This window comes from Sceloporus occidentalis, unplaced genomic scaffold (assembly GCF_023333645.1).
Source record: "Sceloporus occidentalis isolate IW3139 unplaced genomic scaffold, rSceOcc1.0.p SCAF_3, whole genome shotgun sequence".
NCBI lineage: Eukaryota > Metazoa > Chordata > Lepidosauria > Squamata > Phrynosomatidae > Sceloporus > Sceloporus occidentalis.
The window spans coordinates 167,827,713-167,845,134 of record NW_028316983.1 but is presented as its reverse complement, the minus strand read 5'-3'; the positions used below and the strand labels follow the sequence as shown (position 1 = coordinate 167,845,134).

Below are 17,422 nucleotides of genomic sequence, written 5' to 3'. Positions count from 1 at the left end.
ACATCAGCGTCCAATGTGTACTCTGCATTGGACAAACAGGACAGTCTCTATGCAAGAGGATTAATGGACACAAATCTGACCTCAGAAATGCCCAAAAAAACCAAACCAGTTGCAGATCATTTCAGTCTTCTTGGACACGCAGCGATTTGCAAGTTGTGGTTCTTGAACAAGGAAATTAGAAAACATGACTAGACAGAGAAATTGCTGAATTATATCCACAAATTCCAATCCATTAGCAGACGTATGAGCACAGACAATGGCTTCATTCATGGCACACTGCAGGCTTCATCACATAATAGGTGTGTTGCACAATTGCACTGGTTAGTTCCATGTTTGATCTTTCCTTATCACACAGTGTCATGACTCTCCCATTGTTGTACTGTATTTCCATCATTACTTTATCACATCTTTTCATTGACTGCTATTCAGCTCTTACTTATGGTGTGATTGTTTTGTTCCACTGCAGTTGCACTATTCCAGCAGTCCTGTGCTATGAGTGGGCATGCTTCTCCTATTCTCCCCCTCCTATCCTCCAGCAGGTGAAATCATTCCACTTCCAGTGTCCTAAAAGGACATTATGGTGCATAGAATAACATTGCTTTTACTCCATTCCCCAATATATATTTTTAATTTGCTATATTAAAAACAACATTTGTTTATAAATATTGTTTATAACAAATGTCTGCAACACCAGACATTTATATTCAAGGACAAAATAATAAAATTAACACTATGATATTCTAAAATATAAACGCTATCATATATTAATTGCCATAATTGCACAATTGCACTGCGATGGTGGGTTGTCAGAAGGCCACAATTATGTAATTATGGCCAAACAAATTTTTTTAAAAATAAAATACTGGAGAAAGGAGTAAAAGCAACCAATGTGAATCAACAGATGGATAGGGGCTACACAAACATGTGAATGAGGTGGGCAGATTATGAGACGCACTGAGTATATGTGTGATTTCAACTGGAAGAGCGAAGTGGCGGCAATGAAAATTATTGAAACTGTACAAATGGCAATGTTTTTGCTACGGCAGCGAAAGAAAAAAGGAAAAGCAGTGTGCACGCACTATGTAGGGTGGAAATGGGGTGGAGATGGAGAAGAAGGTGGGGGCAGTGTAGAAAACTGATTGCAGAAACATGCAACACCATAGGGTTATTGCAGAGAAGGTGTGATAGTCATTGTTTCCATAATAGTACATTACTGTTTGCTTAAATAACATGATTGCTGGGAGACAACAGGTTGGTGTGATAAAGCCCTACATATCAAGAGAAGAATTCTCGCTACTGCTCATATAACAAAAGGAATCTTCCCAGAAAAAGTTTTGAAACCTGGCAAACTGACTTTTACAAAGCAGATTTATTGCTTTCACATATCAACACCAACTGACCACCGTAAAGATCTGAAAGACCAGCATGACATTAGGTAGCCCTTTGAAAAGTGAGGGCAAGGCTAATTCTTTCTGTCTCCTATTACATTTCTCCCCACTCCCACAACTGTGTAAATATGCTTTCTACCTGAGCATTTGTCATTACTCTATACTGCATCTGAAGACGTTGGTTTATATTCACAAAGGCCTGTACAAAAATAAAATCCAGTTAGTCTTAAAGTTGCCACATTTTTTTCTTTTTTCTTTTCTTCCATCTTCCTTCCTTTTTTTATTCTTGTTTTTACAGTAACTGATACTGCTCTGCAGTAAAACTCTTAAAATAGGTGCAGTAAGGATCACAAACCCAAAACTTCCTACTATTGAGTTACACAACATTGACTTTGAAGTAGATCAGCAGGAACTCCAGAACATGTACAGTAACTCTGTACAGCAAGTGGGCTGTACTCCAAGTGGGGAGGCACTTGTAAGGGCAGGGTGCGCTCTTTGTTCCAGGCTCACAGCGCAGGGCACTGATGTTGAAAGTGAAAGAAATGATGCCATCACCAAAATGAATCTAACAAAAAGACAGATGAAATACCTTTCTTGGGCATCAGATCTCATGACATTGTCCACTGTTTTGAACAGGATGGAACAAGAGGGTTTTAAAACACACACACACACACACACACACACACATGCAAGAATGGCAGCAAGATTAAAAATGAATAAGAAATCATCAAATACTATTTGCTAAACATATTAGATATTTTTAACATGCAGCTATAACCCATTCATATAAAAATTATTCATTAACCGTTGTGATACATCCATGTGATACTGAAAACAAAAGCTAAATCTTATTGCATGCCCTTCTGATTAGGTGAACAATAGTTCTGTGTCATGCTGTATCGTTTTATTCGAAGGCAGTGATTTTTAAAATGTGTTCTGGAAAGTTCCAGGCTCCTCAATGAGATCACTAATGGCAGACCAACTTCTTAAATAGATAACCTCTCAACTTGCATCTTTAGTTCACTAAATCTTGTGCCAAGGTCCTCAAACTTTTTTCTTCTGGTCAATGAGAATATTTCGAAGCTTCAGGATGTGTCATGGGTGCTCTAAAAAAGTGACTGCCATGAAGGTGACGTGCTCATTCACAAAATGACTGCCACAATGGGTGTGGCCAGGTCCAAAACACCTATTTCCCAGAAGATAAGTGGGTGCACCTAAAAGAGAAAAATTACCCAAGAATCAAGGTTGCTTTTTGAGTTCCTGAGCACTCTTTTGAACCCACAGTATTCTATGTTTCACACAAGGCAAATCAATGAAACTGAGAGAAACAAGTACAACAACTCAGTCACTTCCCCTCTCCCTCTCCCTCTCCCTCTCCCACACAGAAATCAGGAGGAAAGGGAAACAAACACACAACACAGGCAAGATTCATGGGCATCATGTTGAGGATCCTTGACATAAAAAGTGTCCCCTGAAAATAGAAAGCTTGAAACCTTCATTCTAAGAAACCATCACGGCCAAACATGAGCACAAGCAACTCATTAGAACATGCCATGGCAAAAACCTTGAAACTAAAGTGTGGTTGAGGGAGGTTTCCTTAGTTGCCCTGTGTCCCTATAAAAATGATAGAGAATTTTCCAGTGATATAATACACTGTCTTTAAATGTATCAACTGAAGCTCTTTTCTGCAAAAGTAGTTGAATAAAAACAAAGCGAAGGGCAAGGTTAGAGTCATTAAGGAGATTAGCGCACTCTCTTTTAATGCACCTTATTCCTGATGGGATAAAGGCACATATATTTTTAAAACGGGATTTTATCGCATTCACCTGTGAGTGGGCAAATGCATCCCAGATGCCAGTCAGGCTTATTCTGTGGCTTTTCAAGAATGGCGTTTTTCAACTGCTTATACATGATTTCTTGTTCATTTTATGTAGGTCTGATTTTTTAGGTCAGTGTTGACACAAATACCCTTAGGCATTTTGGCACCTCTTTACTCACAACTCAGATATTCCTACAATTCTGCTAGCTAGTTACTCCCTACTGGTATCCCAAACTTGTCTGCTGACTTCACATCATGTGGTTCCCTGTTCTTTACACCACCCTAACTTTAACTTTGCCCTGGATGCACAAGCATCCTCAGTTACTGTCATCCTTTTCTTTTGTATGGACTCCTCTTGGCTTCAATGCAACATCAGCCCTTCCATCCCCCACTTCAGTTCCTGGAAACCACATGCTTTTCTAGATGTATCTACTCTTGCCCAAGTTATAATGCTGCATCTGCAATGACTGACCACTCTATGGACACATTTATCTTCAGTGCTGAAGACATTCTTCATAGCTATTAAATATTCTGCTAAAAGAGTGGTTACATAAGAGGTAGCCTTTAGTGGGTCATCTATTACTGACTCCTTGAAGATAGTAGAGTTTCTGGTGAGCATTTTTCATCGTCTATCTACAGGTGCCAAACACTGCGTCTGGTGAGATCTTCAGCCTACAAAGCATCCAAGATTATTTTTATATTATTTATTTGAAACGTATATACATTGACATTCCATCTAAAAATAAACCTGCAAGGCAATTTATGCAAAACTTGGATTATGAACATCGGTATAAAAACACAGCGCTTAGTGAAGCAGGACCAAGAAAAACAGAAATACAGACATATGAAAAACAGCTGGGGATAAAGTCAAACTCATGGCCTCTGCCTTTGCCTCCTCCAAAGTTCTATGCAAGAGAATGGTCTTGATGTGTCTCATAAATTTTAAGAGTGAAGAGGTCAAGTGAGACTACCAAGGGAAAGGAACTCTGGGAAATGCCAGTAAGAAGAACCCATCAATCAGTATCAGGTCCATAAACTGAAAACAAGAGCTTCCAAAAGGACAAGCGCAATTAGGTAAATTCATATGAAAGTAGATAGTTATCAGTACCATCTGTCTGAAACAAAGATATAGCTTTGAAGGTCAATACCAGCTATTTGAATTGGGGCCAAAATGAAAAGGAAGCAAGCAGGGTTGATAAATGTTATGTGCATCACTGGCTTGTTAGAATCTTACTCTGGATCAGTCACTTTCAGTGAACACACAGAGAACTTTGCTAGCATTTAATCTTGAGGTTGCTAGAGTATGAAAGACAATGGCCAGATCCATTATGCTCAAGGTGCAGCTGGCATATCAACAAAATTGATGGAAAGCAATTTCACCACCTGTATATCCAAGAATAGGATTGGCTTCAGGAATATTCCCAAGCCACTCACCTGATTCTTAGGGGGAATAATATGCAATCCAGGGCAGATTGCATTCTGAGCCCAGGGACACACATCTGCCTCTTATCCAAAGATTGCTTTTTGAATTACTCACATCATACACTTCTAAATGTTTCTTCATGATTCCCATGACTACAGAAGAGGAACAAAGACACAACATTAAACCAGTCCTTAGCTTCCTAATATTGAAAAAATCAATACTGCTAAGTGGGAGTGAGTGGAAAACAAAAGCTCAGTGCAGTCTTTTAGCCTGTAAAAATAGAGCTGCAGCGTGATCATGCCTCTCTGTGTTTGCCATCTCTTCTCAAAAGGCACAAAGGTTTTTACCTCAGTGCCATCCCCAAAGCAATGTACAGACCACTGCAGTAGTCCCCCCTCCCTCCCTCCCTCCCTCCCTCCCTCTCTCTCTCTCACACACACACACACACGCTTTCTGAGATGAATTATCTTCTTTGTTTCTCTTACAAATTCAGTCAATACTTTTTCATTAACTGCAGTGGAATGGGACATGGGACAAAATAGTGGGATATGTACCCCACCCAAAACTGCATTTGACTATGGATCAGCCTTTGTAAAGTCATTGTATAAACGTCAGAACATAACAATGATGTTTGGAAAGAAATTCAGTGCTATCCTTATCAGTGCTAATTTTTACAATTATCAAAAAGATGAATGCCTCTAGACAAAGGTCTAGAACAGTAGTTCTAAAACTCTGATATTCTAAATGTTTTGAACTTCAACTCACCAAACATCTGGAGGAGCAAATGTTGATAATCACTGATCTAGAGTAACAGTGGTCAAAGGTATTTCCTTCCTAAATCTGATGCCCTCCTTATGTTTTATACTAAATCTGCACTGCAGAAATAATGCAGTTTGAGCTGCATAGCTCCATCCTATAGTATCCTGGGATTTGCAGTTTGTTGTGGCATCTAAGCTCTCTGACAGAGAAGGCTAAATGTCTCACAAAACTACAGATCCCAGAATTCTATAGCTTTAGCAGTTAAAGTGGTGTCAAATTACATTATTTCTGCAGTGCAGATGCAGCCTTAGATTAGAACTTTTAGAAGTCCTGACCAGCATGCCTAGTGGGTGGATGTCACAGGAGCTATAATACAACATATCTGTAGAGCTCTTGATTGGGGAAGGCTTGGTTACAAAACCAAGACTCAAACACATCAAAAGAATTGTGTTTATATCTAATGCATTAATGCTGTAATGCTTAGACCCTGCCCTGTTCATATGGTCCTCCATAACACTTCTTGGCTGCAGGCATGCCTCTGGTTAAAGAAGCCTTAGCCTAGGGCCCTGGCTTTTTAAAAGTGTGGAAGTAATGTGACACACAACAAGCAATTTGTATGAAACCACAGTCAAACAATGACTACTTCCAGCAAAAAAGTTTTGGCTATATCCTTTCAAAATTAAAAATTAGTATTTCATTTCTTTGTATACAAGACATAATAAGTCCCTTCTAAGCCTGTACCTGGTGTGTGAAAGGCAAGACTATGAATACTAAACACAAAGTTATTTGGCACAGGAAGCTAAGCAAACATTTCTGAACATTGCAAACTTACGCAAATGATTTAACAGCACTCAGAACTACATTTTTAATGAGATAAAGACTTGAAGGGCAGAAATTCTACTATTCTGTTCAACTGAGCCAGTACAAAATAAAATAATATATTGTTGCTTTGATGTTGTTTGGTAAGAACATCTGCCATCATTCTTTTGATCAGGGTAACTGAATTTTCTCTATTTGCCAAGTGGAGTTTATTTTCAAAAGTAAAAGCAATGTTCCTACCACACTAAATTCCTATGACCTGTGGTGGATACGCAGGAATAACTGGGCAGTCCCTCAAGAAACTGTACAACAATCCAAATGCAATATCTGCCAGAGAGAGAGAGAGAGAGAGAAATATCTAGGGTTATTCATATCCATCCAGACATTCCAGTTGCCACAATTAAGCTATGGCTCCCTGCAGCAGTCCCTGCCTACTCCTTATAATGGCCTTCAGGCCCTTCCCTTATGAACCTATTTATTAAGGCTTTGTTTCCCAAGCAAATACAGCTACCATAATACTGGCAGCTGGTAAATCCAAGCCAGTACTGCATTCTGGGTCAGACAATTTGACCTGGAATCAAAATAAACTGAGTCAAATTTTCTAGTTGCACCTTTTGTGCTTCATGTAACAATCAGCCTGCAGTATACCAGAACATTCAGACAGATTCAAGTCTGCTAATGCCTCTCCAGACTCAATTACAAATTTCACCCTGTGGTTTTACCTGTGGTCATCATGTTGGGTGGACCTTTCTGTTTACCTCTGGCACTCTTCCACTGAAAACAGGAGAGGAAATAGCATAGGAAGCCAGAAGTTCATGTAGGGGTGAGTAGAGAAGACACACACACTGCCAAGGTGGAAATTAATGGCAAAACCCACTAAGTGACACATCCCCAAGAAGAATACATCCATTCAGTTTGCTCCAGAATTGTGAAGAACAGAACATGATGCTAGGGGAAGGAGGGCAGGGAGAGGGGATCACAGTTTTCTCAGATTGGTACAAGAGTAGAAATATTTAGCCAGTTGATAGTCCACTCCATTCACTTGTCAAGTACCCTGTGCAGATGAGCAACATGCACAGAAATGTTTACATGGAAGGCAGCATGGGGATCAAACCACCAGACATCCAGTATATGCCCAGAGAATTGTCAGTAAATTGTGTGCCAGGGCCTACAGAAGCAGACCTCTGATGCAGTTGGTTTAGATTACATGGTCTGTGCCTTGCAGAAACAGAAAACAGGAATCACCTGCATAGATATGAAATTCCCTGTGAAGAAGTTGCAAAGGCCATAGGTAGGGCCAGAAAGTGCAATGTCAAATCCTCTCTTCCCACATGTACATTTCTACCCAGTATGATCACTTGCACAAGTCTAAGGTGGATATGGCAGGAAGCAGAAGAGAAATTTGCCAGGCACAAGATCCCATGCTGAGTAGAATTTCTTTAAATCTTTCAGCATATTAAGTGGAATTTGAGATCAGATACCTGACTATTATGCAAAGTATGAACACACACACACACACACAATTATTCACAGCAGGCAAAGCACCAAATGCAACTTTCTACTGAAACCCCTGTAAGGAGACACTGTATCCTTATTGATATATTCAGACACATAAATAAAAGAACTTCATTTATTACTTAAGATAATCAATCTGCAACGAGTAAGTAAAAATATGGACACCACACATGCAGCATTTGCCAGCTTAATGTTCTGTTTTAAAGTCCTAGACTTAGAGCAATTAGAGCAAACAAATAAATGTGTCCCTAGGATCTTGTGTATTTCTCCCATACAAGATGCATATGGAACTGTGCTACCAGTCAGATGACACAAGACACAATCCCGAGATTGTCCTTTTACATATACAAAACTTTGATTTCTATTTCAAGTTAATACATTTATAATAATGCCACACGGTTTCTGTTTCTGCTACCACACAGATAAAATGAACATTTTTAATAATCTAACAAGGTATCTCTTTTGGGGGCAGGGGAGGTTGCAATGTTATACTGATAAAACCAGCCTGCTTCTTTTTTCCAAAGAGCTCAATAAATAGTTACCACCCTGACACTGGGATTTAATATCTAAGAGACACATGTTTGTCTCAAACCATTTCCTAGGAACTACGCAGCGTGGCATCCTTACATTAAAATCATGTGCAAAAGTGGGTTTGGGTGTCTTAGTTCCCCTTTTCCCTTTAAGCACTGAACATAAAAAGCCCACCGCCCTCATTTAACACCTCCTGATGTCAAGAAACGCAGATCATTCCAGCATACCTTGTGGATGGAAAGCAGAATTCTCTCCCAGGCGTTTGACTTTTCAATAGCTTCACTCACACTTCAGTGCTTCAACGACATGTCACAGCCGGCAGCCGCTCAAAGTCTGAAGAAACATATTTGTCTTTTACTTCCTTCCTTCTCCCCCAGCCTGAATGCTTGACACATTATAGATCTAAAAAGGAACTCATCGTCCAACCCTCTCAGGGCTCTGAGGAATAATCTCCTCCCTACCATTAGGAGCATGTTGCCATTATCTCTTAAAACGCATTTCGCCACACATATGCTGTAGCTGTGAGAAAGCCACACTTATTTATACAGGAAGCTTGAGCTGCAGCACTTCCTACTTCCCAAGGCTCATTTCAACGGCAGGTGATTATTTTTAACCCTCCCCCAGCCTAGCTGCTACATACCACAACTTGCTTTGCTCTTCAGAACGACACATTACCTCTGAACTCTGACCAGATAACACCAGAGGGCAAACGTACAATTCCAGTTCTAGATGTGACTAAAGATTCTAATCCTTTAAAAATGCATTTTTTTAAAAAAAAAAAACCTTCACATGGCCAAAAGCCCAGTATAGGATTGCTGCCTTTTATTTTTAGCAAGCGCCAGTTTTTTAATGGTTTTTTAATGGTTGCATGATAGGCAGAAATGCAACACACCCAGGACCCCACAAAGGGCCATACCTGTTGATTTTCTGTTGACACACTGCCTCTGCTTCTGATATAGAATCCAAAGGACTTCTTAAAGTAAACTGAAACTAAAGAAATTGTGTTGTACTAGTAATAATCTGTAGTGGTGATCTGCTCTTGGAAACTTCACCTCATACATACCATAAATATTACACTATTACACTGCATTCACACAGCTCCCCAGCTTGCTAGAGTAAGCAAAGCTGCTCCATGTGTGTTCTTGCTGTGGATGTGATAACACAACTTGTCTCCATTACTGCAGACACACCCTAGGGCCCCTGAAGCAGCCACAGGGCACCCACCACAAATTAATAAATAATAATAATAATTTGTTTTATTTATATACCGCTATTCCAAAGATCATAGCGGTGAACAGCAAGTAAGCTAATTAGCAAGTAAGCTAATTTGACTTCTAGATTAATTCCTGTTGGAAATAATGTTCCTCCTGGACCTAAAATAACTTTGAAATATGACAAAGTTGCCGCACACCCCCAAAAAGGCATTTAGGAGCAAGAAAGACAACATGGTATAGTCATTTGAGTACTGGAGCAGGACTCTGGAAGTGGTTGTTGGGTGCCTTCATGCTGTGTCTGATTTATGATGACTCCAAAACAAACCTATCATGGGATTTTCTTGGCATGTTTCTTCACAGAGGATTTGCCACTGTCATCTTCTGATGCTGATAGAGTGGGACTTGCCCAAAGTCACCCAGTGGGTTTACATGGCCAAGCCAGGATTTGAACCCTGGTCTCCAGAGTCATAGTCCATGCTCAAATCATTGAACCATGCTAGCTCCATATATCACCTAATAAGCAATCTATAATTATCTATGTGTAGGTGTGTGATGGAGAGCCAGTGTGACATAGTGGTTTGAGTGTTGGACTATGAATGTGGAGACCAGGGATTGATTCCCTGCTTGGCCATGAAACCCACTGGGTGGCCTTGGGCAAGTCACATGTTCTCAGCCTCAGAAGAAGGCAAAGGCTCTTGCCAAGGAAATACCAACTGTTTGCCTTACAGTTGCCATAAATTGGAAATGACATGAAGGCACACAACAACAACAGTTCTGTGGTATGTGTATCACATGTTTTTTGTGAAATCATACCATCCTACAGCTTTGTTATCTCTCTTCCCAGAATATAGCCATTTGACTACTGGAGTACGACTCTGGAAGTTGTTGTTGGGTGCCTTCATGATGTGTCTGATTTACGGCGACTTTAAGATGAATCTATCATGATGTTTTCTTGGCAAGTTTCTTCAGAGGGGGTTGCCACTGTCATCTTCTGAAGCTGAATGAGTGGGACTTGCCCAAGGTCCCCCAGTGGGTTTACATAGCCAAGCCAAAATTTGAATGCATTGGGTGACCTTGGGCAAGTCAGACTCTGTCAGAGGAAGGTAATCACAAACCCCATCTGAACAAATCATGCCAAGAAAACACCATAGTGAAGTAGCTTTCGATAACTTGAGAGATAATTTGAATTTTCTTTCATATCTCAGATTCCTCATCAGAGATTCCTTAGATTTTCCTTCTAGAAGATTCCCCTTGCTCTTTGTCTAGGTCAAATCTACTTCTCTTGAGTTGTTGATGTGGGAGCATCTGCCTCTAGAGATGAGAAAACCCTTTCTGCCCTACATCTGTAGTCCAATCCAGCACAGAAACCAGGCATACTGCTCTATGCAGAGAAACCCATTCTCTATGTCCAGCATAAAAACACAAAGGGATGCTGTAGGACGTTTTCTGCTACTACTCTACCAGTTCCCAGATGTCTAATAAATAACTTTTCAGGCTTGTAGCTTTTGTGGGCTTTTTTACAAGGCTGCTTGTAATTTGAAGATACCAAATGCATACAGACACTGGGGGGAAAAACCCAGAGATATTTAAATGCCTAGTATTTGAGCTGGGTTTGCACTCAAATGCCATGCCAATGGAAATGTAAAACCTACACTATCTCCTCCTTGCCATATCCTGTGTTAACAATGCAAGTTATATCATCAGAAGAGCAAATTGAAAGTGCTGAAATTATGATGGTGTCTGCCTCAGTATCGTGTCTTCTTCTGCCCACACAAACCACACACATTGTCAAAGACATCCAGCAGGAGTAGTTTCAGCCAGACAGCAACATCGTCTGAGATTACAGAATGAGTATAGTAGGGAATCCCTGAGGAATGCAGGCTGGGTTGGGTAAGAAAGGAGAAAAGTCTGTCTGCAGATTGTTAAGGGACAGTGAGATGACTATAAGTTGAAGGGAAAGTATGTGCAATGTGGTTCTTCCAGGTGGTGAAGAACAGAGTGCCTTTTGTAAGGAATGAACATGGTTAGCTGTGCGTGCATATATGAGCACACATGTGATTACATACACTCATTTGTTCTTGTTGTGGGTCAAAGTAAGAAGGTTTCTCTATGCAGTATTTTTGTGCAAGTTATAATTGTTAGTACCTCCCAACATGTGAGTTTCATTTCCATTTATTACCAACAAATCAAAATCACAGCCTATTTCTATTAAAATATCATTGTTATTCTGTAGATTCAAAACTTTAATTACACCCTTGAGCTAAAATCATAATTAAACTTTCCTATAGAAGGTGTTCAACTGTGAAGTACAGCCTATCAAACTGAATAATTTAATTTAAAAAATCTCTGTACAGTACTAACAAACTTCAGCTGTAACACACGGGAGCAGATACGAGTGAATAACCACACCAGCGGGATTATTCTGGTTTCTCATATTTAAAACAGAGTTGGCTAGAAGTTATTAATACATTTCTTTCTGAATATGTGATCCATCATATATGGAAAAAACAGGTAAAAATCAACAATCCAATAAGACTAGTAGACAAACATAGGAAAGAATGTCTAAATGTTAAAAAAGCCCAATATAGCTCGGGCCTATTACTAGCCACAAATCTTAAAATGGAGACCTAGAGACCTTTCATATTAGAAAATTATAGTACGGTAGAATTATTCTCTTTTAACAACCATGGTTTCATCCTTTGGGAACCTCAAGAATTTACATTTAGGAAGGGGTATTTAGAATTCTCAACCAGGGCACTCTAGTACCCCAGCAAACTACAAACTCCAGCATTTCCATAGGATTGAACCATGGCAGTTAAAGTGGAATAACAGAGCACCCTAATTATCTAGTGTGAATAGGCCCTTGGTGGTTGGTAGACATGAGCTACCAGTAAGATAAAGCTCACAACATTCAACTAATGGTCTTGACAATGTTAGATGCGATCACTAGTTCAATCACAACATTCTTAAGGAGCCTGCTAATCCATTTCACAACATTGTCATGCAGATAAATAAGAACTTATATTCACTTGGGGCAAAGAAAGTGATGAGCAATAATTTAGAAAATACCCATCCCATTCACCTGATGTCTTTTTGATGTCTTTACCACATAATAATGTGAAAAAAAGACAAAATTAGCTTTGGAGAAGTCTCACATCAGGCCAACTTTCATGTAGTTTGATTTTAGGCAATTATACATAATCCATCCAGCTAACAGTGCAATCATATTAAAGAATACAGTACTTGAAAATCAGTCCTATTGAGTTCAGTAAAATTTATGTATATGTATACAGGATTACAACCTAAATTGAGAAACATGATGCTGTTCTGTCCGGCATTTTACTGTATAATGAGGACACAGTTCTAAATTGTTATCAGACATCTAACTATCCACAGTTCCAAAATACTATTGCTGCAAAGAGAATAAATGCCGTTTTAAAAAGTTAATTAGTCAGTAAATGCAAGCTGTTGACATCTATCAGATACATAGGAGACACAGCATATTATTTTGAAACACTTTATGTCATGCCTTTAGAATTGCAATTGTAATAGCCAATTCCAGAATACGGATAAATAAGTGACGAGTAATAATTTAAGAAATACTCTTCTCATTCACCTGGGCATTTTGATGTCTTCACCCACATAATATGTGGAATATCCAGAATTGCAATTGTAATAGCCTATACCAGAATAGTTAGTCTTCCTTTCAAATAGCAGGATATTTGTGACATTTATCATGTGAAACGTAATAGCAATAGCAAGTACATTTCTAAACCACTTATCAGTACACTTAAGCACTCCCTAAGCGGTTTACAATGTGTAAGCTAATTGCCCCCCAACAAACTGGGAACTCATGTTAGCGACCTTGAAAGGATGCAAGCCTGAGTTGAGCTCGAGCCCTTGGCTGATGCTGAACTCACAACCTTGTGTTTTGTGAGTGGCTGCAGTACAGACATTTAACCACCTCACCATCAGGGCTCCTAATGCAGAATATGATTTTGAAGCAGAGAGGGCATAAGTAGAAGATAAAAAGTCTGGAAATATTAATACTAAGCTATCAAAAATACTTAGCTATCAATACGTTACAGGCATTTTAGCTGATTGCAGTGGTGTTGCTGCAGTTGGTGTTACCCATTGTGGGGAGATTCTGACTGCCCTACCCTTCCTCCCTCCTTCCCAGGTCAGCCACCCACCTGTCCAAACAGCTGCTGAGGGGAGTGGTACACTGGCCTCAGGAGAGCCCATTTAGGATCCGGTGTGGCTACTCACCCAGCAGCTGCACCATACACTGCAATGATCACTACTGAGGAGGCGGTGGCACTGTGGCCTCCGGAGGTCCCATTCAGGGTCTGGTGTGGCTGCTCACCAAACAGCCATGCTGGACTCTGAACAAAAGGCACAGTTACCCCCAGCAGCAGCTGTTGCTGAGGGAGGTGACACTGTGGCCTCCAGAAGGCCCACTCAGTGGGTCCGCTGCAGTGCGAGCAAGAAATGGACGACTCACTTTCTCACCCAGTAGCCATGCTAGTCCCTCCGGGTTTACCACCCCAACCAGGTGTATATCCTCTCTGCGTCTGCACCTCCTTAGTGACATCTCTAGCTGGCTGACTGTGTTTTCTGATTAATAAAATTTTTAATTTAAATAAAAATCTATTTAAATAAATTTAAATAAACTTTTTCTGTTTCCAAAACTACTTTTTTTTTACTCTGAAGGGTAGGTAACTTGTAATTTCTCATACTAAACAAAAGTTATTGGGACATTACAAACTGGCACAATATTATAACATTATTGTGACATTACAAATTGGAACAATATTGTGACATTATGATACAATCACCAAATCAACCACTTTTAACCACATGGTTCTATAAATTTATAGAAAATACTTGTTATATAAATTTATAGAAAGTACTTGCAACAATCAACAATTATGTGCGCCTGTATTCATGGAGAATAAGGCTATCAGTCTCTACTCATCAACTAGCACTGGGTGTAGTATTGCTCTAAACATGAGTTGCTAGGAAACACAAGTGAGGGGTGCTGTTCAGTCATGTCTTGCATCAATGTCTAGCTGTCCACTGTGAAAAGAGAACACAAGGTCTCTGATCTGATACAACAGGTTCCTTTTATGTTCTATTTTGTAAACCTTTCCACTTGGCACTTATGCACGGAACAATTCTCCCTGTGTATTCAGTTGACTCTTTGCATCAGCGTTCATCAACCTAGTACGCTCTAGAATCTGGATGGTGTACCTCACTTTCCATGGTGATTAATGCAAATCGGTATTGCAGCCCAAACCATCTAGAGAGTACCAGGTGGGAAAAGGTAGCAGAGATAGTCACTGTATATCATTGCATGATGTGAAGACAATTTGCAACAAGTGTCACCTCATTGATTGTCAAGGTTAAGTCAGAAGATGTGGTTGGCTAAGTGGGTATCCCATTCTTCACACACCACTCTATGTCCATTACTCTTAAATTTGTTTGATCAGTGGAAGAAGATAGCCATCCGTGATAGATGGAGTGTACCTTTCTTTGGTCAAGGAATGTATAATCGTATCCACATACACTTTGTAATCAAGGAGAGGAAATGATGCATGCACACATGGATGTTATGCAGAATATCTAGAGAAAGTGTGAAAAGGGAAAGGAGAGAGATCAAGATAGGGATTGTTGCCACCTTCCATATGTTCAGTTTAATTCATTTAAAGGACTTGTAGCTGTTCCCTAAGTTACTTATGTAAGAAGTTTCCAACTAACAGTATAATTAGGCTAGAGTCCTATGGATGTTTACCTGGGAATAAGTTACAGAAATAGTGTGAGACTTACATCTGACTAGACAGGCAAAGGATCAGGCTGCATAATATCATGGTTAGGCAACTGAAACAGTAACATATTCTTAGCTGTGTTCTTAGATTTCCATGGTTCTCATTTAATTTAAAAATACATATCTGGGTTTGACAGTAAACCAGAAGTGATGCTATCTTATTACAATTAATTACATACCTTGATGACCTACCTAGTGTTTCAACAATCCCAGGCAATCATGTTATACTGTGCTGCATCAGGAAGATCAAAAACACAGTGTTGGCAAACAGATCATTTTTGCTGTCATAAAGATCAAACATAAAGCCCTATAATCAGAAAAAAATAATACTCTCAGCTCACAGGCTGGAGCTCGGGAAACTGATTACTTTTCCTGTCCCTTTATTTCAGAAATTGAGTTATTAAGAGAACTAAGCTTTTGTCTTGCTTCCTTCTCCTGAGGGCTAGGATGTCAAATGAGTTTCAGATTAAAGTCCAGTAGAATTGCCACTTGATTTTGCCCCATATTGAGATACAAATAATGCATACACACATCTTTCCATGACTACAATGTAATATGGTACAGTCAGCCCTCCATATCCACAGATTCTACACTTACAGATTCAACCATCCTCAGCTTGAACATATTCCACCTGCAAAAAATTCCCCAAAACAAACCTTGATTTTGCCATTTCATAGAAGGGAAACCATTTTACTACCCTTACAATGGGACTTCAGCATCCACAGATTTTGCCATCCACCAGGGTGGGAAGTGGGGGGTGGAACTAAACCACAGCAGATACCAAGGATTCACTGTACATATCGCTGGCCATTGTTTAGTACTTATTTGTTGCTGGATGCCTTCAAATCATTTCTGGCTTATGGTGACCCCAGGATGAACATATTAAAGAGTTTTCTTGGCAAAATTTGTTCAGAAGAGGTTTGCCCTTATCTTCCATTCTCTGAGGTTTTGAGAATGTGAGTTGCCAAAGATTACCCAGCCAGGCTCCAAACCCATAGATTCTTTATCCAGGGATTCAACCATTTATGGCTTGAAAATATTTTTTTTAAAAAACATAAATTCAAAAAAGCAAACCTCGATTTTGTCACTTTATATAAGGGATACCATTTTACTATGCCGTTGTATTTAATGAGACTTGAGTGTCCATGGATTTTGGCATCCATGGGTGGAGAATCCTGGAATCAAACCCCAGTGGATACCAAGGGCCCACTGTACATACATAGACGGAACTTTTAAAAAATGTCAGCACCCCACTTGCCAGAGCTGGATGCCAAAGTAAAACCCTTTGGGACCCACCCACCCACCACCCTCAAGTTGTGAACAATTGGGGATTGATCCCCTCCCCCTCGTGAATTACCCCCAAGCAACCCCAATGACACTTCTGCCCTTCTTTTAATTACATATGCAGTTTTATAAGTTCCTACACAGATGTAAATCCCATGGAATTCAGTGAGACTTACTCCCAGGTAAGACTGCAGAGGATTACAGCATTATTGGAGAATAAATTCTTTTGGACTCAGAGGGAAATAGATTCAAAGGAACACAGGGAGGATCAGACTGTAATTTTTGCTAGACTGGGACTGATAGGTTTACAAACTACCTGTTCCATTCTGTAGGGATTTTTTTTTAATCCTGTTAATTTTGAAGATAGATCATGTGGGGAGCTTTAAATTGTATGCCCTAAACTTGAATGAGGCATTTAATTCTCCTGACAGACAGACACATTTATAAAGATACAGGATGCAGAGGTCCTCGGGGTTACATAGGGAATGAAAAGGAAAGGAAAGTGGGGCGAGGGAACCGTATACATGCCATCCAGTAGGAGTGCAGGTGGGCAGTAAGAATCATAGGAAAACAAAAAAGGCTATTGGTTTATATGGACATGTGAATATATGGATATCCACGTGCAAGCCAGAAAGAAAAAAAATGCTGCGGTCGTGTGACCTAAAATAAACCAATACAATGGACTCTGGAGTTTATCAAATGGGGGAAATCGGGGGTTTAAATGGACATTATCGCATAAAAATTGTCCAATCATCGTGAAGATTTTCACATACATCACGATTAAAGAGGACTTAACCTGGCAAAAAACAGGTAATAACCAGCGACAAGTCATTCACGGGATTT

The 17,422-nt window shown here is 39.8% G+C and overlaps 1 protein-coding gene across 8 annotated transcripts in view; it reads right to left on the bottom strand.

The window, feature by feature from the left end:
* Window positions 1-17,422, bottom strand: part of LOC149317082 (E3 ubiquitin-protein ligase RNF144B-like) — a 109,556-nt gene that overhangs the window by 51,741 nt on the left and 40,393 nt on the right. The window contains exons 1-2 of one of the 8 annotated variants that reach the window (XM_089516817.1): window positions 8,482-8,792; window positions 6,449-6,535 (exon numbers count right to left, since the gene is read on the bottom strand). The exons of 3 other annotated variants lie outside the window; for them this stretch is intronic. The gene's annotated coding sequence lies outside the window, so the exon portion shown is untranslated. Of the gene's footprint in view, window positions 1-6,448; window positions 6,536-6,930; window positions 6,963-8,481; window positions 8,795-17,422 lie in introns of those variants that run through there. 4 more of the 8 variants (XM_089516816.1, XM_089516823.1, XM_089516815.1 and 1 more) reach the window with 4 other exon arrangements.